General features: G+C 37.5%; 14 non-coding genes across 14 annotated transcripts; all 14 read right to left on the reverse strand.

Annotated features, from left to right (window-relative positions):
* Nucleotides 1-538: 538 nt before the first annotated feature.
* Nucleotides 539-611, reverse strand: TRNAF-GAA (transfer RNA phenylalanine (anticodon GAA)). Its single transcript has one exon. It is a non-coding gene; the product is annotated as a tRNA-Phe (tRNA).
* A 4,591-nt stretch (nt 612-5,202) lies between these two features.
* TRNAF-GAA (transfer RNA phenylalanine (anticodon GAA)) lies at nt 5,203-5,275 on the reverse strand. The gene has a single exon. It is a non-coding gene; the product is annotated as a tRNA-Phe (tRNA).
* A 1,675-nt stretch (nt 5,276-6,950) lies between these two features.
* Nucleotides 6,951-7,023, reverse strand: TRNAF-GAA (transfer RNA phenylalanine (anticodon GAA)). Its single transcript has one exon. It is a non-coding gene; the product is annotated as a tRNA-Phe (tRNA).
* A 1,097-nt stretch (nt 7,024-8,120) lies between these two features.
* Nucleotides 8,121-8,193, reverse strand: TRNAF-GAA (transfer RNA phenylalanine (anticodon GAA)). The gene has a single exon. It is a non-coding gene; the product is annotated as a tRNA-Phe (tRNA).
* A 1,676-nt stretch (nt 8,194-9,869) lies between these two features.
* TRNAF-GAA (transfer RNA phenylalanine (anticodon GAA)) lies at nt 9,870-9,942 on the reverse strand. The gene has a single exon. It is a non-coding gene; the product is annotated as a tRNA-Phe (tRNA).
* Nucleotides 9,943-11,039: 1,097 nt separating this feature from the next.
* TRNAF-GAA (transfer RNA phenylalanine (anticodon GAA)) lies at nt 11,040-11,112 on the reverse strand. Its single transcript has one exon. It is a non-coding gene; the product is annotated as a tRNA-Phe (tRNA).
* A 1,675-nt stretch (nt 11,113-12,787) lies between these two features.
* Nucleotides 12,788-12,860, reverse strand: TRNAF-GAA (transfer RNA phenylalanine (anticodon GAA)). The gene has a single exon. It is a non-coding gene; the product is annotated as a tRNA-Phe (tRNA).
* A 1,096-nt stretch (nt 12,861-13,956) lies between these two features.
* On the reverse strand, nt 13,957-14,029 carry TRNAF-GAA (transfer RNA phenylalanine (anticodon GAA)). Its single transcript has one exon. It is a non-coding gene; the product is annotated as a tRNA-Phe (tRNA).
* A 1,675-nt stretch (nt 14,030-15,704) lies between these two features.
* On the reverse strand, nt 15,705-15,777 carry TRNAF-GAA (transfer RNA phenylalanine (anticodon GAA)). Its single transcript has one exon. It is a non-coding gene; the product is annotated as a tRNA-Phe (tRNA).
* Nucleotides 15,778-16,873: 1,096 nt separating this feature from the next.
* TRNAF-GAA (transfer RNA phenylalanine (anticodon GAA)) lies at nt 16,874-16,946 on the reverse strand. The gene has a single exon. It is a non-coding gene; the product is annotated as a tRNA-Phe (tRNA).
* Nucleotides 16,947-18,622: 1,676 nt separating this feature from the next.
* Nucleotides 18,623-18,695, reverse strand: TRNAF-GAA (transfer RNA phenylalanine (anticodon GAA)). The gene has a single exon. It is a non-coding gene; the product is annotated as a tRNA-Phe (tRNA).
* Nucleotides 18,696-21,540: 2,845 nt separating this feature from the next.
* On the reverse strand, nt 21,541-21,613 carry TRNAF-GAA (transfer RNA phenylalanine (anticodon GAA)). The gene has a single exon. It is a non-coding gene; the product is annotated as a tRNA-Phe (tRNA).
* A 2,846-nt stretch (nt 21,614-24,459) lies between these two features.
* TRNAF-AAA (transfer RNA phenylalanine (anticodon AAA)) lies at nt 24,460-24,532 on the reverse strand. Its single transcript has one exon. It is a non-coding gene; the product is annotated as a tRNA-Phe (tRNA).
* A 1,096-nt stretch (nt 24,533-25,628) lies between these two features.
* Nucleotides 25,629-25,701, reverse strand: TRNAF-GAA (transfer RNA phenylalanine (anticodon GAA)). Its single transcript has one exon. It is a non-coding gene; the product is annotated as a tRNA-Phe (tRNA).
* Between the last annotated feature and the right edge of the window lie 180 nt (nt 25,702-25,881).

A 25,881-nucleotide genomic window follows, 5' to 3' on the forward strand; every position in this document is an offset into this window, starting at 1 on the left:
TCTACCAACTGAGCTATTTCATCCAGCTGGCAATTTTGGCTTTCTGTTGTATTTTTTATAATTGTTAAAGAAAAATGCAGAACCTGGTCACTCTATCTGCATGTGCAGTTATGTGTTAAATTGTCCAGTATTATTCAGTAGCTAAATTGGTCTGATGGGTGAATTTCCTTTTTAGGAGCCAAGTTAGTTAGATGATGTTTGTAAACTATGAATGGACTTATACTCAGAAACACAGACCTATATGGCGAGGGTCGGCAAGCTAGGTCATCTTACTACTAACAGTTTTGTATAAGGGGAACTGGAGGCTGATGCAGGCAAAGCTTTACTTTCAATTAAAGGAAGAATTGGGAAATAAAGGAGGCAAAGTTGAATACAAGAGAGGTGGAAGCAAGTTTGAAAGAAAGACAGAAAGTAAATAATATGTTGAATTAATTGTATTGTCGATTATCTTGATAAAAGGTTTTGATCATTATAAACAAAGTCAATATGAGTTGACTCAAAATAGTCTTTGTAGCATGCAAAGCAGAAGTTCAAAATGTGCCGAAACCCGGGATCGAACCAGGGACCTTTAGATCTTCAGTCTAACGCTCTCCCAACTGAGCTATTTCGGCCTGCCAGCAGCTATAGTATTCAGCCTCTTTTTTTGAACAATCCCAGAACAGAGATGCAGAACCTGGATTTTCAATCTGAGGTTAGAGCTGTGTTTTAATGTGTCCTGCATTGTTCAGCAGCTAACTGGTGAAAGGGTGAGTAGCGTTTTTGGGATAAATGTTAGGTCGTTTTTCTTTTAAAACTCTAAGTGGACCAGCACTGTATTACACAGACGTATGTCGCCTGAGTAGGTAAGCTATGTCATCTCAATACTGACAACTTTGTTCAAGGAGAAGTGAAAGCTGATGCAGACAAGAGTTTACTTTGAAAAAAGTATAAAATGGGATAAATTTGTCATCAAAGTTGATGGCAAGAGAGGTGGAAGCAAGTTTAGAAGGAGGACAGAAAGACAACTTTTTGTTGAAGTTATCATGTTGTTGATCAGTTGATAAAATATTTTGAGAAATAAAAAAAAAAACTAGAGCTGATTTCAAGAAATATTTTGCAAGAATGTAGGATCCCCTCGCACTGTGCTGAAAGTCAGGATTGAATCAGGTACCTTAAGCTCTTCAGTCTAACGATCTCCCAACTGAGATATTTCAGCCAACAAGTCCCTGTGGCCTCCTGATGTATTATTAATAATTGTAGACGATACATACAGAACCTGGTCATTCTATTTTCGTTTATAGTTATGTGTTAAAGTGTCCAGTATCATTCAGCAGGTAACTTGGTCTGATGAGTGAATATCCTTTTTAGGGGACAAGGTAGGTAGAATTTTTTTTTCTAAACTCTGAATTGACTTATACTCTGAAACACAGACCTATATGTCCAGGGTGTACAAGCTATGTCATCTGACTACTGACAGTTTTGTATAAGGGGAATTGGAGGCTGATGCAGGCAAAGCTTTACTTTAAAATAAAGCAAGAAGTTGCAAATAAATGAGGCATAGTTGAATACAAGAGAGGTGGAAGCAAGTTTGAAAGGAAGACAGAAAGTAAATAATATGTTGAATTGATTGTGTTGTTGATCAGATTGATAAAAGGTTTTGATAAAGAAGAGCGTTGATTTAACTCCAAACAGCTTTTGTGACATGAAAAGCAGAAGTTGAAATTGTGCCGAAACCCGGGATTGAACCAGGGACCTTTAGATCTTCAGTCTAACGCTCTCCCAACTGAGCTATTTCAGCCTGCTGGTAGTTTGGGTCTTCATCCTTTCTTTTAAACTTCCCAAGAAAATAGATGCTCAACCTCATGCTAGAGCTATGTTTTAAGATGTCCTGTATCATTCATCAGTTAACGGGTGCAATAGGTAAATAGCATTTTTCGGATCCAGGTTAGGTAGCTTTTGTTTTTTACTCTGAATGGACTAGCACCATATTACACAGAGGTATTTGGCCTGAGTAGGTAAGCTATGTCATCTGAATACTGAAATCTGTGTTCAAGGAGAAGTGGAAGCTGATGCAGACAAGAGTTTACTTTACAAAAAAGCATGAAATAGGAAACATTTGTAGTCGAAGCTGAATGCAAGAGAGGTGGAAGCAAATTTAGAAGGAGGACAGAAAGACAATTCTATGTTGAATTGATCATGTTGTCGATCAGTTGATCAAATATTTTGATAAATAAAGAAAGAAAAACTTGAGCTGATACCAAGAAATATTTTGTGAGAAGCAAGAAACCTCTCAGACTTTTCCGAAACCCAGCATTGAACAAGGGACTTTTAGATTTTCAATCTAACACTCTCCCAACTGAGCTATTTCATCCAGCTGGCCATTTTGGCTTTCTGTTGTATTTTTGATAATTGTTAAAGATAAATGCAGACCCTGGTCATTCTATCTGCATGTGCAGTTATGTGTTAAATTGTCCAATATTATTCAGCAGCTAAATTGGTCTGATGGGTGAATTTCCTTTTTAGGAGCCAAGTTAGTTAGAAGATGTTTGTAAACTATGAATGGACTTATACTCAGACACACAGACCTATATGGCGAGGGTAGGCAAACTAGGTCATCTGACTACTAACAGTTTTGTATAAGGGGAACTCGAGGCTGATGCAGGCAAAGCTTTACTTCCAATTAAAGGAAGAATTGGCAAATAAAGCAGGTAAAGTTGAATACAAGAGAGGTGGAAGCAAGTTTGACAGAAAGACAGAATGTAAAAAATATGTTGAAATGGTTGTCTTATCGATCAGCTTGATAAAAGGTTTTGATCATTATAAACAACGTCAATATGAGTTGACTCCAAATAGCATTTGTGGCATGCAAAGCAGAAGTTCAAAATGTGCCTAAACCCGGGATTGAACCAGGGACCTTTAAATCTTCAGTCTACTGCTCTCCCAACTGAGGTATTTCATCCAGCTGGCAATTTTGGCTTTCTGTTGTATTTTTTATAATTGTTAAAGATAAATGCAGAACCTGGTCACTCTATCTGCATGTGCAGTTATGTGTTAAATTGTCCAGTATTATTCAGTAGCTAAATTGGTCTGATGGGTGAATTTCCTTTTTAGGAGCCAAGTTAGTTAGATGATGTTTGTAAACTATGAATGGACTTATACTCAGAAACACAGACCTATATGGCGAGGGTCGGCAAGCTAGGTCATCTGACTACTAACAGTTTTGTATAAGGGGAACTGGAGGCTGATGCAGGCAAAGCTTTACTTTCAATTAAAGGAAGAATTGGGAAATAAAGGAGGCAAAGTTGAATACAAGAGAGGTGGAAGCAAGTTTGAAAGAAAGACAGAAAGTAAATAATATGTTGAATTAATTGTATTGTCGATTATCTTGATAAAAGGTTTTGATCATTATAAACAAAGTCAATATGAGTTGACTCAAAATAGTCTTTGTGGCATGCAAAGCAGAAGTTCAAAATGTGCCTAAACCCGGGATTGAACCAGGGACCTTTAAATCTTCAGTCTACTGCTCTCCCAACTGAGCTATTTCATCCAGCTGGCAATTTTGGCTTTCTGTTGTATTTTTTATAATTGTTAAAGATAAATGCAGAACCTGGTCACTCTATCTGCATGTGCAGTTATGTGTTAAATTGTCCAGTATTATTCAGTAGCTAAATTGGTCTGATGGGTGAATTTCCTTTTTAGGAGCCAAGTTAGTTAGATGATGTTTGTAAACTATGAATGGACTTATACTCAGAAACACAGACCTATATGGCGAGGGTCGGCAAGCTAGGTCATCTGACTACTAACAGTTTTGTATAAGGGGAACTGGAGGCTGATGCAGGCAAAGCTTTACTTTCAATTAAAGGAAGAATTGGGAAATAAAGGAGGCAAAGTTGAATACAAGAGAGGTGGAAGCAAGTTTGAAAGAAAGACAGAAAGTAAATAATATGTTGAATTAATTGTATTGTCGATTATCCTGATAAAATGTTTTGATCATTATAAACAAAGTCAATATGAGTTGACTCAAAATAGTCTTTGTGGCATGCAAAGCAGAAGTTCAAAACGTGCCGAAACCCAGGATCGAACCAGGGACCTTTAGTCTAACGCTCTCCCAACTGAGCTATTTCGGCGTGCCAGCAGCTATAGCATTCAGCCTCTTTTTTTGAACAATCCCAGAACAGAGATGCAGAACCTGGATTTTCAATCTGAGGTTAGAGCTGTGTTTTAATGTGTCCTGCATTGTTCAGCAGCTAACTGGTGAAATGGGTGAGTAGCGTTTTTGGGATAAATGTTAGGTCGTTTTTCTTTTAAAACTCTAAGTGGACCAGCACTGTATTACACAGACGTATGTCGCCTGAGTAGGTAAGCTATGTCATCTCAATACTGACAACTTTGTTCAAGGAGAAGTGAAAGCTGATGCAGACAAGAGTTTACTTTGAAAAAAGTATAAAATGGGATAAATTTGTCATCAAAGCTGATGGCAAGAGAGGTGGAAGCAAGTTTAGAAGGAGGACAGAAAGACAACTTTTTGTTGAAGTTATCATGTTGTTGATCAGTTGATAAAATATTTTGAGAAATAAAGAAAAAAAAACTAGAGCTGATTTCAAGAAATATTTTGCAACAATGTAGGATCCCCTCGCACTGTGCTGAAAGTCAGGATTGAATCAGGTACCTTAAGCTCTTCAGTCTAACGATCTCCCAACTGAGATATTTCAGCCAACAAGTCCCTGTGGCCTCCTGATGTATTATTAATAATTGTAGACGATACATACAGAACCTGGTCATTCTATTTTCGTTTATAGTTATGTGTTAAAGTGTCCAGTATCATTCAGCAGGTAACTTGGTCTGATGAGTGAATATCCTTTTTAGGGGACAATGTAGGTAGAATTTTTTTTTCTAAACTCTGAATTGACTTATACTCTGAAACACAGACCTATATGGCCAGGGTGTACAAGCTATGTCATCTGACTACTGACAGTTTTGTATAAGGGGAATTGGAGGCTGATGCAGGCAAAGCTTTACTTTAAAATAAAGCAAGAAGTTGCAAATAAATGAGGCATAGTTGAATACAAGAGAGGTGGAAGCAAGTTTGAAAGGAAGACAGAAAGTAAATAATATGTTGAATTGATTGGAGTTAAATCAACGCTCTTCTTTATCAAAACCTTTTATCAATCTGATCAACAACACAAACAGCTTTTGTGACATGAAAAGCAGAAGTTGAAATTGTGCCGAAACCCGGGATTGAACCAGGGACCTTTAGATCTTCAGTCTAACGCTCTCCCAACTGAGCTATTTCGGCCTGCTGGTAGTTTGGGTCTTCATCCTTTCTTTTAAACTTCCCAAGAAAATAGATGCTCAACCTCATGCTAGAGCTATGTTTTAAGATGTCCTGTATCATTCATCAGTTAACGGGTGCAATAGGTAAATAGCATTTTTCGGATCCAGGTTAGGTAGCTTTTTTTTTTACTCTGAATGGACTAGCACCATATTACACAGAGGTATTTGGCCTGAGTAGGTAAGCTATGTCATCTGAATACTGACATCTGTGTTCAAGGAGAAGTGGAAGCTGATGCAGACAAGAGTTTACTTTACAAAAAAGCATGAAATAGGAAACATTTGTAGTCGAAGCTGAATGCAAGAGAGGTGGAAGCAAATTTAGAAGGAGGACAGAAAGACAATTCTATGTTGAATTGATCATGTTGTCGATCAGTTGATCAAATATTTTGATAAATAAAGAAAGAAAAACTTGAGCTGATACCAAGAAATATTTTGTGAGAAGCAAGAAACCTCTCAGACTTTTCCGAAACCCAGCATTGAACAAGGGACTTTTAGATTTTCAATCTAACACTCTCCCAACTGAGCTATTTCATCCAGCTGGCCATTTTGGCTTTCTGTTGTATTTTTGATAATTGTTAAAGATAAATGCAGACCCTGGTCATTCTATCTGCATGTGCAGTTATGTGTTAAATTGTCCAATATTATTCAGCAGCTAAATTGGTCTGATGGGTGAATTTCCTTTTTAGGAGCCAAGTTAGTTAGAAGATGTTTGTAAACTATGAATGGACTTATACTCAGACACACAGACCTATATGGCGAGGGTAGGCAAACTAGGTCATCTGACTACTAACAGTTTTGTATAAGGGGAACTCGAGGCTGATGCAGGCAAAGCTTTACTTTCAATTAAAGGAAGAATTGGCAAATAAAGCAGGTAAAGTTGAATACAAGAGAGGTGGAAGCAAGTTTGACAGAAAGACAGAATGTAAAAAATATGTTGAAATGGTTGTCTTATCGATCAGCTTGATAAAAGGTTTTGATCATTATAAACAACGTCAATATGAGTTGACTCCAAATAGCATTTGTGGCATGCAAAGCAGAAGTTCAAAATGTGCCTAAACCCGGGATTGAACCAGGGACCTTTAAATCTTCAGTCTACTGCTCTCCCAACTGAGCTATTTCATCCAGCTGGCAATTTTGGCTTTCTGTTGTATTTTTTATAATTGTTAAAGATAAATGCAGAACCTGGTCACTCTATCTGCATGTGCAGTTATGTGTTAAATTGTCCAGTATTATTCAGTAGCTAAATTGGTCTGATGGGTGAATTTCCTTTTTAGGAGCCAAGTTAGTTAGATGATGTTTGTAAACTATGAATGGACTTATACTCAGAAACACAGACCTATATGGCGAGGGTCGGCAAGCTAGGTCATCTGACTACTAACAGTTTTGTATAAGGGGAACTGGAGGCTGATGCAGGCAAAGCTTTACTTTCAATTAAAGGAAGAATTGGGAAATAAAGGAGGCAAAGTTGAATACAAGAGAGGTGGAAGCAAGTTTGAAAGAAAGACAGAAAGTAAATAATATGTTGAATTAATTGTATTGTCGATTATCTTGATAAAAGGTTTTGATCATTATAAACAAAGTCAATATGAGTTGACTCAAAATAGTCTTTGTGGCATGCAAAGCAGAAGTTCAAAATGTGCCGAAACCCGGGATCGAACCAGGGACCTTTAGATCTTCAGTCTAACGCTCTCCCAACTGAGCTATTTCAGCCTGCCAGCAGCTATAGTATTCAGCCTCTTTTTTTGAACGATCCCAGAACAGAGATGCAGAACCTGGATTTTCAATCTGAGGTTAGAGCTGTGTTTTAATGTGTCCTGCATTGTTCAGCAGCTAACTGGTGAAATGGGTGAGTAGCGTTTTTGGGATAAATGTTAGGTCGTTTTTCTTTTAAAACTCTAAGTGGACCAGCACTGTATTACACAGACGTATGTCGCCTGAGTAGGTAAGCTATGTCATCTCAATACTGACAACTTTGTTCAAGGAGAAGTGAAAGCTGATGCAGACAAGAGTTTGCTTTGATAAAAGTATAAAATGGGATAAATTCGTCATCAAAGCTGATGGCAAGAGAGGTGGAAGCAAGTTTAGAAGGAGGACAGAAAGACAACTTTTTGTTGAAGTTATCATGTTGTTGATCAGTTGATAAAATATTTTGAGAAATAAAGAAAAAAAAACCTAGAGCTGATTTCAAGAAATATTTTGCAAGAATGTAGGATCCCCTCGCACTGTGCTGAAAGTCAGGATTGAATCAGGTACCTTAAGCTCTTCAGTCTAACGATCTCCCAACTGAGATATTTCAGCCAACAAGTCCCTGTGGCCTCCTGATGTATTATTAATAATTGTAGACGATACATACAGAACCTGGTCATTCTATTTTCGTTTATAGTTATGTGTTAAAGTGTCCAGTATCATTCAGCAGGTAACTTGGTCTGATGAGTGAATATCCTTTTTAGGGGACAATGTAGGTAGAATTTTTTTTTCTAAACTCTGAATTGACTTATACTCTGAAACACAGACCTATATGGCCAGGGTGTACAAGCTATGTCATCTGACTACTGACAGTTTTGTATAAGGGGAATTGGAGGCTGATGCAGGCAAAGCTTTACTTTAAAATAAAGCAAGAAGTTTCAAATAAATGAGGCATAGTTGAATACAAGAGAGGTGGAAGCAAGTTTGAAAGGAAGACAGAAAGTAAATAATATGTTGAATTGATTGTGTTGTTGATCAGATTGATAAAAGGTTTTGATAAAGAAGAGCGTTGATTTAACTCCAAACAGCTTTTGTGACATGAAAAGCAGAAGTTGAAATTGTGCCGAAACCCGGGATTGAACCAGGGACCTTTAGATCTTCAGTCTAACGCTCTCCCAACTGAGCTATTTCGGCCTGCTGGTAGTTTGGGTCTTCATCCTTTCTTTTAAACTTCCCAAGAAAATAGATGCTCAACCTCATGCTAGAGCTATGTTTTAAGATGTCCTGTATCATTCATCAGTTAACGGGTGCAATAGGTAAATAGCATTTTTCGGATCCAGGTTAGGTAGCTTTTGTTTTTTACTCTGAATGGACTAGCACCATATTACACAGAGGTATTTGGCCTGAGTAGGTAAGCTATGTCATCTGAATACTGAAATCTGTGTTCAAGGAGAAGTGGAAGCTGATGCAGACAAGAGTTTACTTTACAAAAAAGCATGAAATAGGAAACATTTGTAGTCGAAGCTGAATGCAAGAGAGGTGGAAGCAAATTTAGAAGGAGGACAGAAAGACAATTCTATGTTGAATTGATCATGTTGTCGATCAGTTGATCAAATATTTTGATAAATAAAGAAAGAAAAACTTGAGCTGATACCAAGAAATATTTTGTGAGAAGCAAGAAACCTCTCAGACTTTTCCGAAACCCAGCATTGAACAAGGGACTTTTAGATTTTCAATCTAACACTCTCCCAACTGAGCTATTTCATCCAGCTGGCCATTTTGGCTTTCTGTTGTATTTTTGATAATTGTTAAAGATAAATGCAGACCCTGGTCATTCTATCTGCATGTGCAGTTATGTGTTAAATTGTCCAATATTATTCAGCAGCTAAATTGGTCTGATGGGTGAATTTCCTTTTTAGGAGCCAAGTTACTTAGAAGATGTTTGTAAACTATGAATGGACTTATACTCAGACACACAGACCTATATGGCGAGGGTAGGCAAACTAGGTCATCTGACTACTAACAGTTTTGTATAAGGGGAACTCGAGGCTGATGCAGGCAAAGCTTTACTTTCAATTAAAGGAAGAATTGGCAAATAAAGCAGGTAAAGTTGAATACAAGAGAGGTGGAAGCAAGTTTGACAGAAAGACAGAATGTAAAAAATATGTTGAAATGGTTGTCTTATCGATCAGCTTGATAAAAGGTTTTGATCATTATAAACAACGTCAATATGAGTTGACTCCAAATAGCATTTGTGGCATGCAAAGCAGAAGTTCAAAATGTGCCTAAACCCGGGATTGAACCAGGGACCTTTAAATCTTCAGTCTACTGCTCTCCCAACTGAGCTATTTCATCCAGCTGGCAATTTTGGCTTTCTGTTGTATTTTTTATAATTGTTAAAGATAAATGCAGAACCTGGTCACTCTATCTGCATGTGCAGTTATGTGTTAAATTGTCCAGTATTATTCAGTAGCTAAATTGGTCTGATGGGTGAATTTCCTTTTTAGGAGCCAAGTTAGTTAGATGATGTTTGTAAACTATGAATGGACTTATACTCAGAAACACAGACCTATATGGCGAGGGTCGGCAAGCTAGGTCATCTGACTACTAACAGTTTTGTATAAGGGGAACTGGAGGCTGATGCAGGCAAAGCTTTACTTTCAATTAAAGGAAGAATTGGGAAATAAAGGAGGCAAAGTTGAATACAAGAGAGGTGGAAGCAAGTTTGAAAGAAAGACAGAAAGTAAATAATATGTTGAATTAATTGTATTGTCGATTATCTTGATAAAAGGTTTTGATCATTATAAACAAAGTCAATATGAGTTGACTCAAAATAGTCTTTGTGGCATGCAAAGCAGAAGTTCAAAATGTGCCGAAACCCGGGATCGAACCAGGGACCTTTAGATCTTCAGTCTAACGCTCTCCCAACTGAGCTATTTCAGCCTGCCAGCAGCTATAGTATTCAGCCTCTTTTTTTGAACAATCCCAGAACAGAGATGCAGAACCTGGATTTTCAATCTGAGGTTAGAGCTGTGTTTTAATGTGTCCTGCATTGTTCAGCAGCTAACTGGTGAAATGGGTGAGTAGCGTTTTTGGGATAAATGTTAGGTCGTTTTTCTTTTAAAACTCTAAGTGGACCAGCACTGTATTACACAGACGTATGTCGCCTGAGTAGGTAAGCTATGTCATCTCAATACTGACAACTTTGTTCAAGGAGAAGTGAAAGCTGATGCAGACAAGAGTTTGCTTTGAAAAAAGTATAAAATGGGATAAATTCGTCATCAAAGCTGATGGCAAGAGAGGTGGAAGCAAGTTTAGAAGGAGGACAGAAAGACAACTTTTTGTTGAAGTTATCATGTTGTTGATCAGTTGATAAAATATTTTGAGAAATAAAGAAAAAAAAACCTAGAGCTGATTTCAAGAAATATTTTGCAAGAATGTAGGATCCCCTCGCACTGTGCTGAAAGTCAGGATTGAATCAGGTACCTTAAGCTCTTCAGTCTAACGATCTCCCAACTGAGATATTTCAGCCAACAAGTCCCTGTGGCCTCCTGATGTATTATTAATAATTGTAGACGATACATACAGAACCTGGTCATTCTATTTTCGTTTATAGTTATGTGTTAAAGTGTCCAGTATCATTCAGCAGGTAACTTGGTCTGATGAGTGAATATCCTTTTTAGGGGACAATGTAGGTAGAATTTTTTTTTCTAAACTCTGAATTGACTTATACTCTGAAACACAGACCTATATGGCCAGGGTGTACAAGCTATGTCATCTGACTACTGACAGTTTTGTATAAGGGGAATTGGAGGCTGATGCAGGCAAAGCTTTACTTTAAAATAAAGCAAGAAGTTTCAAATAAATGAGGCATAGTTGAATACAAGAGAGGTGGAAGCAAGTTTGAAAGGAAGACAGAAAGTAAATAATATGTTGAATTGATTGTGTTGTTGATCAGATTGATAAAAGGTTTTGATAAAGAAGAGCGTTGATTTAACTCCAAACAGCTTTTGTGACATGAAAAGCAGAAGTTGAAATTGTGCCGAAACCCGGGATTGAACCAGGGACCTTTAGATCTTCAGTCTAACGCTCTCCCAACTGAGCTATTTCGGCCTGCTGGTAGTTTGGGTCTTCATCCTTTCTTTTAAACTTCCCAAGAAAATAGATGCTCAACCTCATGCTAGAGCTATGTTTTAAGATGTCCTGTATCATTCATCAGTTAACGGGTGCAATAGGTAAATAGCATTTTTCGGATCCAGGTTAGGTAGCTTTTTTTTTTACTCTGAATGGACTAGCACCATATTACACAGAGGTATTTGGCCTGAGTAGGTAAGCTATGTCATCTGAATACTGAAATCTGTGTTCAAGGAGAAGTGGAAGCTGATGCAGACAAGAGTTTACTTTACAAAAAAGCATGAAATAGGAAACATTTGTAGTCGAAGCTGAATGCAAGAGAGGTGGAAGCAAATTTAGAAGGAGGACAGAAAGACAATTCTATGTTGAATTGATCATGTTGTCGATCAGTTGATCAAATATTTTGATAAATAAAGAAAGAAAAACTTGAGCTGATACCAAGAAATATTTTGTGAGAAGCAAGAAACCTCTCAGACTTTTCCGAAACCCAGCATTGAACAAGGGACTTTTAGATTTTCAATCTAACACTCTCCCAACTGAGCTATTTCATCCAGCTGGCCATTTTGGCTTTCTGTTGTATTTTTGATAATTGTTAAAGATAAATGCAGACCCTGGTCATTCTATCTGCATGTGCAGTTATGTGTTAAATTGTCCAATGTTATTCAGCAGCTAAACTGGTCTGATGGGTGAATTTCCTTTTTAGGAGCCAAGTTAGTTAGAAGATGTTTGTAAACTATGAATGGACTTATACTCAGACACACAGACCTATGTGGCGAGGGTAGGCAAACTAGGTCATCTGACTACTAACAGTTTTGTATAAGGGGAACTCGAGGCTGATGCAGGCAAAGCTTTACTTTCAATTAAAGGAAGAATTGGCAAATAAAGCAGGTAAATTTGAATACAAGAGAGGTGGAAGCAAGTTTGACAGAAAGACAGAATGTAAAAAATATGTTGAAATGGTTGTCTTTTCGATCAGCTTGATAAAAGGTTTTGATCATTATAAACAACGTCAATATGAGTTGACTCCAAATAGCATTTGTGGCATGCAAAGCATAAGTTCAAAATGTGCCTAAACCCGGGATTGAACCAGGGACCTTTAGATCTTCAGTATACTGCTCTCCCAACTGAGCTATTTCATCCAGCTGGCAATTTTGGCTTTCTGTTGTATTTTTTATAATTGTTAAAGATAAATGCAGAACCTGGTCACTCTATCTGCATGTGCAGTTATGTGTTAAATTGTCCAGTATTATTCAGTAGCTAAATTGGTCTGATGGGTGAATTTCCTTTTTAGGAGCCAAGTTAGTTAGATGATGTTTGTAAACTATGAATGGACTTATACTCAGAAACACAGACCTATATGGCGAGGGTCGGCAAGCTAGGTCATCTGACTACTAACAGTTTTGTATAAGGGGAACTGGAGGCTGATGCAGGCAAAGCTTTACTTTCAATTAAAGGAAGAATTGGGAAATAAAGGAGGCAAAGTTGAATACAAGAGAGGTGGAAGCAAGTTTGAAAGAAAGACAGAAAGTAAATAATATGTTGAATTAATTGTATTGTCGATTATCTTGATAAAAGGTTTTGATCATTATAAACAAAGTCAATATGAGTTGACTCAAAATAGTCTTTGTGGCATGCAAAGCAGAAGTTCAAAATGTGCCGAAACCCGGGATCGAACCAGGGACCTTTAGATCTTCAGTCTAACACTCTCCCAACTGAGCTATTTCGGCCTGCCAGCAGCTATAGTATTCAGCCTCTTTTTTTGAACAATCCCAGAACAGAGATGCAGAACCTGGATTTTCAATCTGAGGTTAGAGCTGTGTTTTAATGTGTCCTGCATTGTTCAGCAGCTAACTGGTGAAATGGGTGAGTAGCGTTTTTGGGATAAATGTTAGGTCGTTTTTCTTTTAAAACTCTGAGTGGACCAGCACTGTATTACACAGACGTATGTCGCCTGAGTAGGTAAGCTATGTCATCTCAATACTGACAACTTTGTTCAAGGAGAAGTGAAAGCTGATGCAGACAAGAGTTTACTTTGAAAAAAGTATAAAATGGGATAAATTCGTCATCAAAGTTGATGGCAAGAGAGGTGGAAGCAAGTTTAGAAGGAGGACAGAAAGACAACTTTTTGTTGAAGTTATCATGTTGTTGATCAGTTGATAAAATATTTTGAGAAATAAAGAAAAAAAAACTAGAGCTGATTTCAAGAAATATTTTGCAAGAATGTAGGATCCCCTCGCACTGTGCTGAAAGTCAGGATTGAATCAGGTACCTTAAGCTCTTCAGTCTAACGATCTCCCAACTGAGATATTTCAGCCAACAAGTCCCTGTGGCCTCCTGATGTATTATTAATAATTGTAGACGATACATACAGAACCTGGTCATTCTATTTTCGTTTATAGTTATGTGTTAAAGTGTCCAGTATCATTCAGCAGGTAACTTGGTCTGATGAGTGAATATCCTTTTTAGGGGACAATGTAGGTAGAATTTTTTTTTCTAAACTCTGAATTGACTTATACTCTGAAACACAGACCTATATGGCCAGGGTGTACAAGCTATGTCATCTGACTACTGACAGTTTTGTATAAGGGGAATTGGAGGCTGATGCAGGCAAAGCTTTACTTTAAAATAAAGCAAGAAGTTTCAAATAAATGAGGCATAGTTGAATACAAGAGAGGTGGAAGCAAGTTTGAAAAGAAGACAGAAAGTAAATAATATGTTGAATTGATTGTGTTGTTGATCAGATTGATAAAAGGTTTTGATAAAGAAGAGCGTTGATTTAACTCCAAACAGCTTTTGTGACATGAAAAGCATAAGTTGAAATAGTGCCGAAACCCGGGATTGAACCAGGGACCTTTAGATCTTCAGTCTAACGCTCTCCCAACTGAGCTATTTCGGCCTGCTGGTAGTTTGGGTCTTCATCCTTTCTTTTAAACTTCCCAAGAAAATAGATGCTCAACCTCATGCTAGAGCTATGTTTTAAGATGTCCTGTATCATTCATCAGTTAACGGGTGCAATAGGTAAATAGCATTTTTCGGATCCAGGTTAGGTAGCTTTTTTTTTTACTCTGAATGGACTAGCACCATATTACACAGAGGTATTTAGCCTGAGTAGGTAAGCTATGTCATCTGAATACTGAAATCTGTGTTCAAGGAGAAGTGGAAGCTGATGCAGACAAGAGTTTACTTTACAAAAAAGCATGAAATAGGAAACATTTGTAGTCGAAGCTGAATGCAAGAGTGGTGGAAGCAAATTTAGAAGGAGGACAGAAAGACAATTCTATGTTGAATTGATCATGTTGTCGATCAGTTGATCAAATATTTTGATAAATAAAGAAAGAAAAACTTGAGCTGATACCAAGAAATATTTTGTGAGAAGGAAGAAACCTCTCAGACTTTTCCGAAACCCAGCATTGAACAAGGGACTTTTAGATTTTCAATCTAACACTCTCCCAACTGAGCTATTTCATCCAGCTGGCCATTTTGGCTTTCTGTTGTATTTTTGATAATTGTTAAAGATAAATGCAGACCCTGGTCATTCTATCTGCATGTGCAGTTATGTGTTAAATTGTCCAATATTATTCAGCAGCTAAATTGGTCTGATGGGTGAATTTCCTTTTTAGGAGCCAAGTTAGTTAGAAGATGTTTGTAAACTATGAATGGACTTATACTCAGACACACAGACCTATATGGCGAGGGTAGGCAAACTAGGTCATCTGACTACTAACAGTTTTGTATAAGGGGAACTCGAGGCTGATGCAGGCAAAGCTTTACTTTCAATTAAAGGAAGAATTGGCAAATAAAGCAGGTAAAGTTGAATACAAGAGAGGTGGAAGCAAGTTTGACAGAAAGACAGAATGTAAAAAATATGTTGAAATGGTTGTCTTTTCGATCAGCTTGATAAAAGGTTTTGATCATTATAAACAACGTCAATATGAGTTGACTCCAAATAGCATTTGTGGCATGCAAAGCAGAAGTTCAAAATGTGCCTAAACCCGGGATTGAAACAGGGACCTTTAGATCTTCAGTCTACTGCTCTCCCAACTGAGCTATTTCATCCAGCTGGCAATTTTGGCTTTCTGTTGTATTTTTTATAATTGTTAAAGATAAATGCAGAACCTGGTCACTCTATCTGCATGTGCAGTTATGTGTTAAATTGTCCAGTATTATTCAGTAGCTAAATTGGTCTGATGGGTGAATTTCCTTTTTAGGAGCCAAGTTAGTTAGATGATGTTTGTAAACTATGAATGGACTTATACTCAGAAACACAGACCTATATGGCGAGGGTCGGCAAGCTAGGTCATCTGACTACTAACAGTTTTGTATAAGGGGAACTGGAGGCTGATGCAGGCAAAGCTTTACTTTCAATTAAAGGAAGAATTGGGAAATAAAGGAGGCAAAGTTGAATACAAGAGAGGTGGAAGCAAGTTTGAAAGAAAGACAGAAAGTAAATAATATGTTGAATTAATTGTATTGTCGATTATCTTGATAAAAGGTTTTGATCATTATAAACAAAGTCAATATGAGTTGACTCAAAATAGTCTTTGTGGCATGCAAAGCAGAAGTTCAAAATGTGCCGAAACCCGGGATCGAACCAGGGACCTTTAGATCTTCAGTCTAACACTCTCCCAACTGAGCTATTTCGGCCTGCCAGCAGCTATAGTATTCAGCCTCATTTTTTGAACAATCCCAGAACAGAGATGCAGAACCTGGATTTTCAATCTGAGGTTAGAGCTGTGTTTTAATGTGTCCTGCATTGTTCAGCAGCTAACTGGTGAAATGGGTGAGTAGCGTTTTTGGGATAAATGTTAGGTTGTTTTTCTTTTAAAACTCTGAGTGGACCAGCACTGTATTACACAGACGTATGTCGCCTGAGTAGGTAAGCTATGTCATCTCAATACTGACAACTTTGTTCAAGGAGAAGTGAAAGCTGATGCAGACAAGAGTTTACTTTGAAAAAAGTATAAAATGGGATAAATTCGTCATCAAAGTTGATGGCAAGAGAGGTGGAAGCAAGTTTAGAAGGAGGACAGAAAGACAACTTTTTGTTGAAGTTATCATGTTGTTGATCAGTTGATAAAATATTTTGAGAAATAAAGAAAAAAAAACTAGAGCTGATTTCAAGAAATATTTTGCAAGAATGTAGGATCCCCTCGCACTGTGCTGAAAGTCAGGATTGAATCAGGTACCTTAAGCTCTTCAGTCTAACGATCTCCCAACTGAGATATTTCAGCCAACAAGTCCCTGTGGCCTCCTGATGTATTATTAATAATTGTAGACGATACATACAGAACCTGGTCATTCTATTTTCGTTTATAGTTATGTGTTAAAGTGTCCAGTATCATTCAGCAGGTAACTTGGTCTGATGAGTGAATATCCTTTTTAGGGGACAAGGTAGGTAGAATTTTTTTTTCTAAACTCTGAATTGACTTACACTCTGAAACACAGACCTATATGGCCAGGGTGTACAAGCTATGTCATCTGACTACTGACAGTTTTGTATAAGGGGAATTGGAGGCTGATGCAGGCAAAGCTTTACTTTAAAATAAAGCAAGAAGTTGCAAATAAATGAGGCATAGTTGAATACAAGAGAGGTGGAAGCAAGTTTGAAAGGAAGACGGAAAGTAAATAATATGTTGAATTGATTGTGTTGTTGATCAGATTGATAAAAGGTTTTGATAAAGAAGAGCGTTGATTTAACTCCAAACAGCTTTTGTGACATGAAAAGCAGAAGTTGAAATTGTGCCGAAACCCGGGATTGAACCAGGGACCTTTAGATCTTCAGTCTAACGCTCTCCCAACTGAGCTATTTCGGCCTGCTGGTAGTTTGGGTCTTCATCCTTTCTTTTAAACTTCCCAAGAAAATAGATGCTCAACCTCATGCTAGAGCTATGTTTTAAGATGTCCTGTATCATTCATCACTTAACGGGTGCAATAGGTAAATAGCATTTTTCGGATCCAGGTTAGGTAGCTTTTGTTTTTTACTCTGAATGGACTAGCACCATATTACACAGAGGTATTTGGCCTGAGTAGGTAAGCTATGTCATCTGAATACTGAAATCTGTGTTTAAGGAGAAGTGGAAGCTGATGCAGACAAGAGTTTACTTTACAAAAAAGCATGAAATAGGAAACATTTGTAGTCGAAGCTGAATGCAAGAGAGGTGGAAGCAAATTTAGAAGGAGGACAGAAAGACAATTCTATGTTGAATTGATCATGTTGTCGATCAGTTGATCAAATATTTTGATAAATAAAGAAAGAAAAACTTGAGCTGATACCAAGAAATATTTTGTGAGAAGCAAGAAACCTCTCAGACTTTTCCGAAACCCAGCATTGAACAAGGGACTTTTAGATTTTCAATCTAACACTCTCCCAACTGAGCTATTTCATCCAGCTGGCCATTTTGGCTTTCTGTTGTATTTTTGATAATTGTTAAAGATAAATGCAGACCCTGGTCATTCTATCTGCATGTGCAGTTATGTGTTAAATTGTCCAATATTATTCAGCAGCTAAATTGGTCTGATGGGTGAATTTCCTTTTTAGGAGCCAAGTTAGTTAGAAGATGTTTGTAAACTATGAATGGACTTATACTCAGACACACAGACCTATATGGCGAGGGTAGGCAAACTAGGTCATCTGACTACTAACAGTTTTGTATAAGGGGAACTCGAGGCTGATGCAGGCAAAGCTTTACTTTCAATTAAAGGAAGAATTGGCAAATAAAGCAGGTAAAGTTGAATACAAGAGAGGTGGAAGCAAGTTTGACAGAAAGACAGAATGTCAAAAATATGTTGAAATGGTTGTCTTATCGATCAGCTTGATAAATGGTTTTGATCATTATAAACAACGTCAATATGAGTTGACTCCAAATAGCATTTGTGGCATGCAAAGCAGAAGTTCAAAACGTGCCTAAACCCGGGATTGAACCAGGGACCTTTAGATCTTCAGTCTACTGCTCTACCAACTGAGCTATTTCATCCAGCTGGCAATTTTGGCTTTCTGTTGTATTTTTTATAATTGTTAAAGAAAAATGCAGAACCTGGTCACTCTATCTGCATGTGCAGTTATGTGTTAAATTGTCCAGTATTATTCAGTAGCTAAATTGGTCTGATGGGTGAATTTCCTTTTTAGGAGCCAAGTTAGTTAGATGATGTTTGTAAACTATGAATGGACTTATACTCAGAAACACAGACCTATATGGCGAGGGTCGGCAAGCTAGGTCATCTTACTACTAACAGTTTTGTATAAGGGGAACTGGAGGCTGATGCAGGCAAAGCTTTACTTTCAATTAAAGGAAGAATTGGGAAATAAAGGAGGCAAAGTTGAATACAAGAGAGGTGGAAGCAAGTTTGAAAGAAAGACAGAAAGTAAATAATATGTTGAATTAATTGTATTGTCGATTATCTTGATAAAAGGTTTTGATCATTATAAACAAAGTCAATATGAGTTGACTCAAAATAGTCTTTGTAGCATGCAAAGCAGAAGTTCAAAATGTGCCGAAACCCGGGATCAAACCAGGGACCTTTAGATCTTCAGTCTAACGCTCTCCCAACTGAGCTATTTCGGCCTGCCAGCAGCTATAGTATTCAGCCTCTTTTTTTGAACAATCCCAGAACAGAGATGCAGAACCTGGATTTTCAATCTGAGGTTAGAGCTGTGTTTTAATGTGTCCTGCATTGTTCAGCAGCTAACTGGTGAAAGGGTGAGTAGCGTTTTTGGGATAAATGTTAGGTCGTTTTTCTTTTAAAACTCTAAGTGGACCAGCACTGTATTACACAGACGTATGTCGCCTGAGTAGGTAAGCTATGTCATCTCAATACTGACAACTTTGTTCAAGGAGAAGTGAAAGCTGATGCAGACAAGAGTTTACTTTGAAAAAAGTATAAAATGGGATAAATTTGTCATCAAAGTTGATGGCAAGAGAGGTGGAAGCAAGTTTAGAAGGAGGACAGAAAGACAACTTTTTGTTGAAGTTATCATGTTGTTGATCAGTTGATAAAATATTTTGAGAAATAAAGGAAAAAAAACCTAGAGCTGATTTCAAGAAATATTTTGCAAGAATGTAGGATCCCCTCGCACTGTGCTGAAAGTCAGGATTGAATCAGGTACCTTAAGCTCTTCAGTCTAACGATCTCCCAACTGAGATATTTCAGCCAACAAGTCCCTGTGGCCTCCTGATGTATTATTAATAATTGTAGACGATACATACAGAACCTGGTCATTCTATTTTCGTTTATAGTTATGTGTTAAAGTGTCCAGTATCATTCAGCATGTAACTTGGTCTGATGAGTGAATATCCTTTTTAGGGGACAATGTAGGTAGAATTTTTTTTTCTAAACTCTGAATTGACTTATACTCTGAAACACAGACCTATATGGCCAGGGTGTACAAGCTATGTCATCTGACTACTGACAGTTTTGTATAAGGGGAATTGGAGGCTGATGCAGGCAAAGCTTTACTTTAAAATAAAGCAAGAAGTTTCAAATAAATGAGGCATAGTTGAATACAAGAGAGGTGGAAGCAAGTTTGAAAGGAAGACAGAAAGTAAATAATATGTTGAATTGATTGTGTTGTTGATCAGATTGATAAAAGGTTTTGATAAAGAAGAGCGTTGATTTAACTCCAAACAGCTTTTGTGACATGAAAAGCAGAAGTTGAAATTGTGCCGAAACCCGGGATTGAGCCAGGGACCTTTAGATCTTCAGTCTAACGCTCTCCCAACTGAGCTATTTCTGCCTGCTGGTAGTTTGGGTCTTCATCCTTTCTTTTAAACTTTCCAAGAAAATAGATGCTCAACCTCATGCTAGAGCTATGTTTTAAGATGTCCTTTATCATTCATCAGTTAACGGGTGCAATAGGTAAATAGCATTTTTCGGATCCAGGTTAGGTAGCTTTTGTTTTTTACTCTGAATGGACTAGCACCATATTACACAGAGGTATTTGGCCTGAGTAGGTAAGCTATGTCATCTGAATACTGAAATCTGTGTTCAAGGAGAAGTGGAAGCTGATGCAGACAAGAGTTTACTTTACAAAAAAGCATGAAATAGGAAACATTTGTAGTCGAAGCTGAATGCAAGAGAGGTGGAAGCAAATTTAGAAGGAGGACAGAAAGACAATTCTATGTTGAATTGATCATGTTGTCGATCAGTTGATCAAATATTTTGATAAATAAAGAAAGAAAAACTTGAGCTGATACCAAGAAATATTTTGTGAGAAGCAAGAAACCTCTCAGACTTTTCCGAAACCCAGCATTGAACAAGGGACTTTTAGATTTTCAATCTAACACTCTCCCAACTGAGCTATTTCATCCAGCTGGCCATTTTGGCTTTCTGTTGTATTTTTGATAATTGTTAAAGATAAATGCAGACCCTGGTCATTCTATCTGCATGTGCAGTTATGTGTTAAATTGTCCAATATTATTCAGCAGCTAAATTGGTCTGATGGGTGAATTTCCTTTTTAGGAGCCAAGTTAGTTAGAAGATGTTTGTAAACTATGAATGGACTTATACTCAGACACACAGACCTATATGGCGAGGGTAGGCAAACTAGGTCATCTGACTACTAACAGTTTTGTATAAGGGGAACTCGAGGCTGATGCAGGCAAAGCTTTACTTTCAATTAAAGGAAGAATTGGCAAATAAAGCAGGTAAAGTTGAATACAAGAGAGGTGGAAGCAAGTTTGACAGAAAGACAGAATGTAAAAAATATGTTGAAATGGTTGTCTTATCGATCAGCTTGATAAAAGGTTTTGATCATTATAAACAACGTCAATATGAGTTGACTCCAAATAGCATTTGTGGCATGCAAAGCAGAAGTTCAAAATGTGCCTAAACCCGGGATTGAACCAGGGACCTTTAAATCTTCAGTCTACTGCTCTCCCAACTGAGCTATTTCATCCAGCTGGCAATTTTGGCTTTCTGTTGTATTTTTTATAATTGTTAAAGATAAATGCAGAACCTGGTCACTCTATCTGCATGTGCAGTTATGTGTTAAATTGTCCAGTATTATTCAGTAGCTAAATTGGTCTGATGGGTGAATTTCCTTTTTAGGAGCCAAGTTAGTTAGATGATGTTTGTAAACTATGAATGGACTTATACTCAGAAACACAGACCTATATGGCGAGGGTCGGCAAGCTAGGTCATCTGACTACTAACAGTTTTGTATAAGGGGAACTGGAGGCTGATGCAGGCAAAGCTTTACTTTCAATTAAAGGAAGAATTGGGAAATAAAGGAGGCAAAGTTGAATACAAGAGAGGTGGAAGCAAGTTTGAAAGAAAGACAGAAAGTAAATAATATGTTGAATTAATTGTATTGTCGATTATCTTGATAAAAGGTTTTGATCATTATAAACAAAGTCAATATGAGTTGACTCAAAATAGTCTTTGTGGCATGCAAAGCAGAAGTTCAAAATGTGCCGAAACCCGGGATCGAACCAGGGACCTTTAGATCTTCAGTCTAACGCTCTCCCAACTGAGCTATTTCAGCCTGCCAGCAGCTATAGTATTCAGCCTCTTTTTTTGAACAATCCCAGAACAGAGATGCAGAACCTGGATTTTCAATCTGAGGTTAGAGCTGTGTTTTAATGTGTCCTGCATTGTTCAGCAGCTAACTGGTGAAATGGGTGAGTAGCGTTTTTGGGATAAATGTTAGGTCGTTTTTCTTTTAAAACTCTAAGTGGACCAGCACTGTATTACACAGACGTATGTCGCCTGAGTAGGTAAGCTATGTCATCTCAATACTGACAACTTTGTTCAAGGAGAAGTGAAAGCTGATGCAGACAAGAGTTTGCTTTGAAAAAAGTATAAAATGGGATAAATTCGTCATCAAAGCTGATGGCAAGAGAGGTGGAAGCAAGTTTAGAAGGAGGACAGAAAGACAACTTTTTGTTGAAGTTATCATGTTGTTGATCAGTTGATAAAATATTTTGAGAAATAAAGAAAAAAAAACCTAGAGCTGATTTCAAGAAATATTTTGCAAGAATGTAGGATCCCCTCGCACTGTGCTGAAAGTCAGGATTGAATCAGGTACCTTAAGCTCTTCAGTCTAACGATCTCCCAACTGAGATATTTCAGCCAACAAGTCCCTGTGGCCTCCTGATGTATTATTAATAATTGTAGACGATACATACAGAACCTGGTCATTCTATTTTCGTTTATAGTTATGTGTTAAAGTGTCCAGTATCATTCAGCAGGTAACTTGGTCTGATGAGTGAATATCCTTTTTAGGGGACAATGTAGGTAGAATTTTTTTTTCTAAACTCTGAATTGACTTATACTCTGAAACACAGACCTATATGGCCAGGGTGTACAAGCTATGTCATCTGACTACTGACAGTTTTGTATAAGGGGAATTGGAGGCTGATGCAGGCAAAGCTTTACTTTAAAATAAAGCAAGAAGTTTCAAATAAATGAGGCATAGTTGAATACAAGAGAGGTGGAAGCAAGTTTGAAAGGAAGACAGAAAGTAAATAATATGTTGAATTGATTGTGTTGTTGATCAGATTGATAAAAGGTTTTGATAAAGAAGAGCGTTGATTTAACTCCAAACAGCTTTTGTGACATGAAAAGCAGAAGTTGAAATTGCGCCGAAACCCGGGATTGAAGCAGGGACCTTTAGATCTTCAGTCTAACGCTCTCCCAACTGAGCTATTTCGGCCTGCTGGTAGTTTGGGTCTTCATCCTTTCTTTTAAACTTCCCAAGAAAATAGATGCTCAACCTCATGCTAGAGCTATGTTTTAAGATGTCCTGTATCATTCATCAGTTAACGGGTGCAATAGGTAAATAGCATTTTTCGGATCCAGGTTAGGTAGCTTTTGTTTTTTACTCTGAATGAACTAGCACCATATTACACAGAGGTATTTGGCCTGAGTAGGTAAGCTATGTCATCTGAATACTGAAATCTGTGTTCAAGGAGAAGTGGAAGCTGATGCAGACAAGAGTTTACTTTACAAAAAAGCATGAAATAGGAAACATTTGTAGTCGAAGCTGAATGCAAGAGAGGTGGAAGCAAATTTAGAAGGAGGACAGAAAGACAATTCTATGTTGAATTGATCATGTTGTCGATCAGTTGATCAAATATTTTGATAAATAAAGAAAGAAAAACTTGAGCTGATACCAAGAAATATTTTGTGAGAAGCAAGAAACCTCTCAGACTTTTCCGAAACCCAGCATTGAACAAGGGACTTTTAGATTTTCAATCTAACACTCTCCCAACTGAGCTATTTCATCCAGCTGGCCATTTTGGCTTTCTGTTGTATTTTTGATAATTGTTAAAGATAAATGCAGACCCTGGTCATTCTATCTGCATGTGCAGTTATGTGTTAAATTGTCCAATGTTATTCAGCAGCTAAATTGGTCTGATGGGTGAATTTCCTTTTTAGGAGCCAAGTTAGTTAGAAGATGTTTGTAAACTATGAATGGACTTATACTCAGACACACAGACCTATATGGCGAGGGTAGGCAAACTAGGTCATCTGACTACTAACAGTTTTGTATAAGGGGAACTCGAGGCTGATGCAGGCAAAGCTTTACTTTCAATTAAAGGAAGAATTGGCAAATAAAGCAGGTAAAGTTGAATACAAGAGAGGTGGAAGCAAGTTTGACAGAAAGACAGAATGTAAAAAATATGTTGAAATGGTTGTCTTTTCGATCAGCTTGATAAAAGGTTTTGATCATTATAAACAACGTCAATATGAGTTGACTCCAAATAGCATTTGTGGCATGCAAAGCAGAAGTTCAAAATGTGCCTAAACCCGGGATTGAACCAGGGACCTTTAGATCTTCAGTCTACTGCTCTCCCAACTGAGCTATTTCATCCAGCTGGCAATTTTGGCTTTCTGTTGTATTTTTTATAATTGTTAAAGAAAAATGCAGAACCTGGTCACTCTATCTGCATGTGCAGTTATGTGTTAAATTGTCCAGTATTATTCAGTAGCTAAATTGGTCTGATGGGTGAATTTCCTTTTTAGGAGCCAAGTTAGTTAGATGATGTTTGTAAACTATGAATGGACTTATACTCAGAAACACAGACCTATATGGCGAGGGTCGGCAAGCTAGGTCATCTGACTACTAACAGTTTTGTATAAGGGGAACTGGAGGCTGATGCAGGCAAAGCTTTACTTTCAATTAAAGGAAGAATTGGGAAATAAAGGAGGCAAAGTTGAATACAAGAGAGGTGGAAGCAAGTTTGAAAGAAAGACAGAAAGTAAATAATATGTTGAATTAATTGTATTGTCGATTATCTTGATAAAATGTTTTGATCATTATAAACAAAGTCAATATGAGTTGACTCAAAATAGTCTTTGTGGCATGCAAAGCAGAAGTTCAAAACGTGCCGAAACCCGGGATTGAACCAGGGACCTTTAGATCTTTAGTCTAACGCTCTCCCAACTGAGCTATTTCGGCCTGCCAGCAGCTATAGTATTCAGCCTCTTTTTTTGAACAATCCCAGAACAGAGATGCAGAACCTGGATTTTCAATCTGAGGTTAGAGCTGCGTTTTAATGTGTCCTGCATTGTTCAGCAGCTAACTGGTGAAATGGGCGAGTAGCGTTTTTGGGATAAATGTTAGGTCGTTTTTCTTTTAAAACTCTAAGTGGACCAGCACTGTATTACACAGACGTATGTCGCCTGAGTAGGTAAGCTATGTCATCTCAATACTGACAACTTTGTTCAAGGAGAAGTGAAAGCTGATGCAGACAAGAGTTTACTTTGAAAAAAGTATAAAATGGGATAAATTCGTCATCAAAGCTGATGGCAAGAGAGGTGGAAGCAAGTTTAGAAGGAGGACAGAAAGACAACTTTTTGTTGAAGTTATCATGTTGTTGATCAGTTGATAAAATATTTTGAGAAATAAAGAAAAAAAAACTAGAGCTGATTTCAAGAAATATTTTGCAACAATGTAGGATCCCCTCGCACTGTGCTGAAAGTCAGGATTGAATCAGGTACCTTAAGCTCTTCAGTCTAACGATCTCCCAACTGAGATATTTCAGCCAACAAGTCCCTGTGGCCTCCTGATGTATTATTAATAATTGTAGACGATACATACAGAACCTGGTCATTCTATTTTCGTTTATAGTTATGTGTTAAAGTGTCCAGTATCATTCAGCAGGTAACTTGGTCTGATGAGTGAATATCCTTTTTAGGGGACAATGTAGGTAGAATTTTTTTTTCTAAACTCTGAATTGACTTATACTCTGAAACACAGACCTATATGGCCAGGGTGTACAAGCTATGTCATCTGACTACTGACAGTTTTGTATAAGGGGAATTGGAGGCTGATGCAGGCAAAGCTTTACTTTAAAATAAAGCAAGAAGTTGCAAATAAATGAGGCATAGTTGAATACAAGAGAGGTGGAAGCAAGTTTGAAAGGAAGACAGAAAGTAAATAATATGTTGAATTGATTGGAGTTAAATCAACGCTCTTCTTTATCAAAACCTTTTATCAATCTGATCAACAACACAAACAGCTTTTGTGACATGAAAAGCAGAGGTTGAAATTGTGCCGAAACCCGGGATTGAACCAGGGACCTTTAGATCTTCAGTCTAACGCTCTCCCAACTGAGCTATTTCGGCCTGCTGGTAGTTTGGGTCTTCATCCTTTCTTTTAAACTTCCCAAGAAAATAGATGCTCAACCTCATGCTAGAGCTATGTTTTAAGATGTCCTGTATCATTCATCAGTTAACGGGTGCAATAGGTAAATAGCATTTTTCGGATCCAGGTTAGGTAGCTTTTTTTTTTACTCTGAATGGACT

This window comes from Triturus cristatus, chromosome 8, assembly GCF_964204655.1.
Source record: "Triturus cristatus chromosome 8, aTriCri1.1, whole genome shotgun sequence".
Lineage (NCBI taxonomy): Eukaryota > Metazoa > Chordata > Amphibia > Caudata > Salamandridae > Triturus > Triturus cristatus.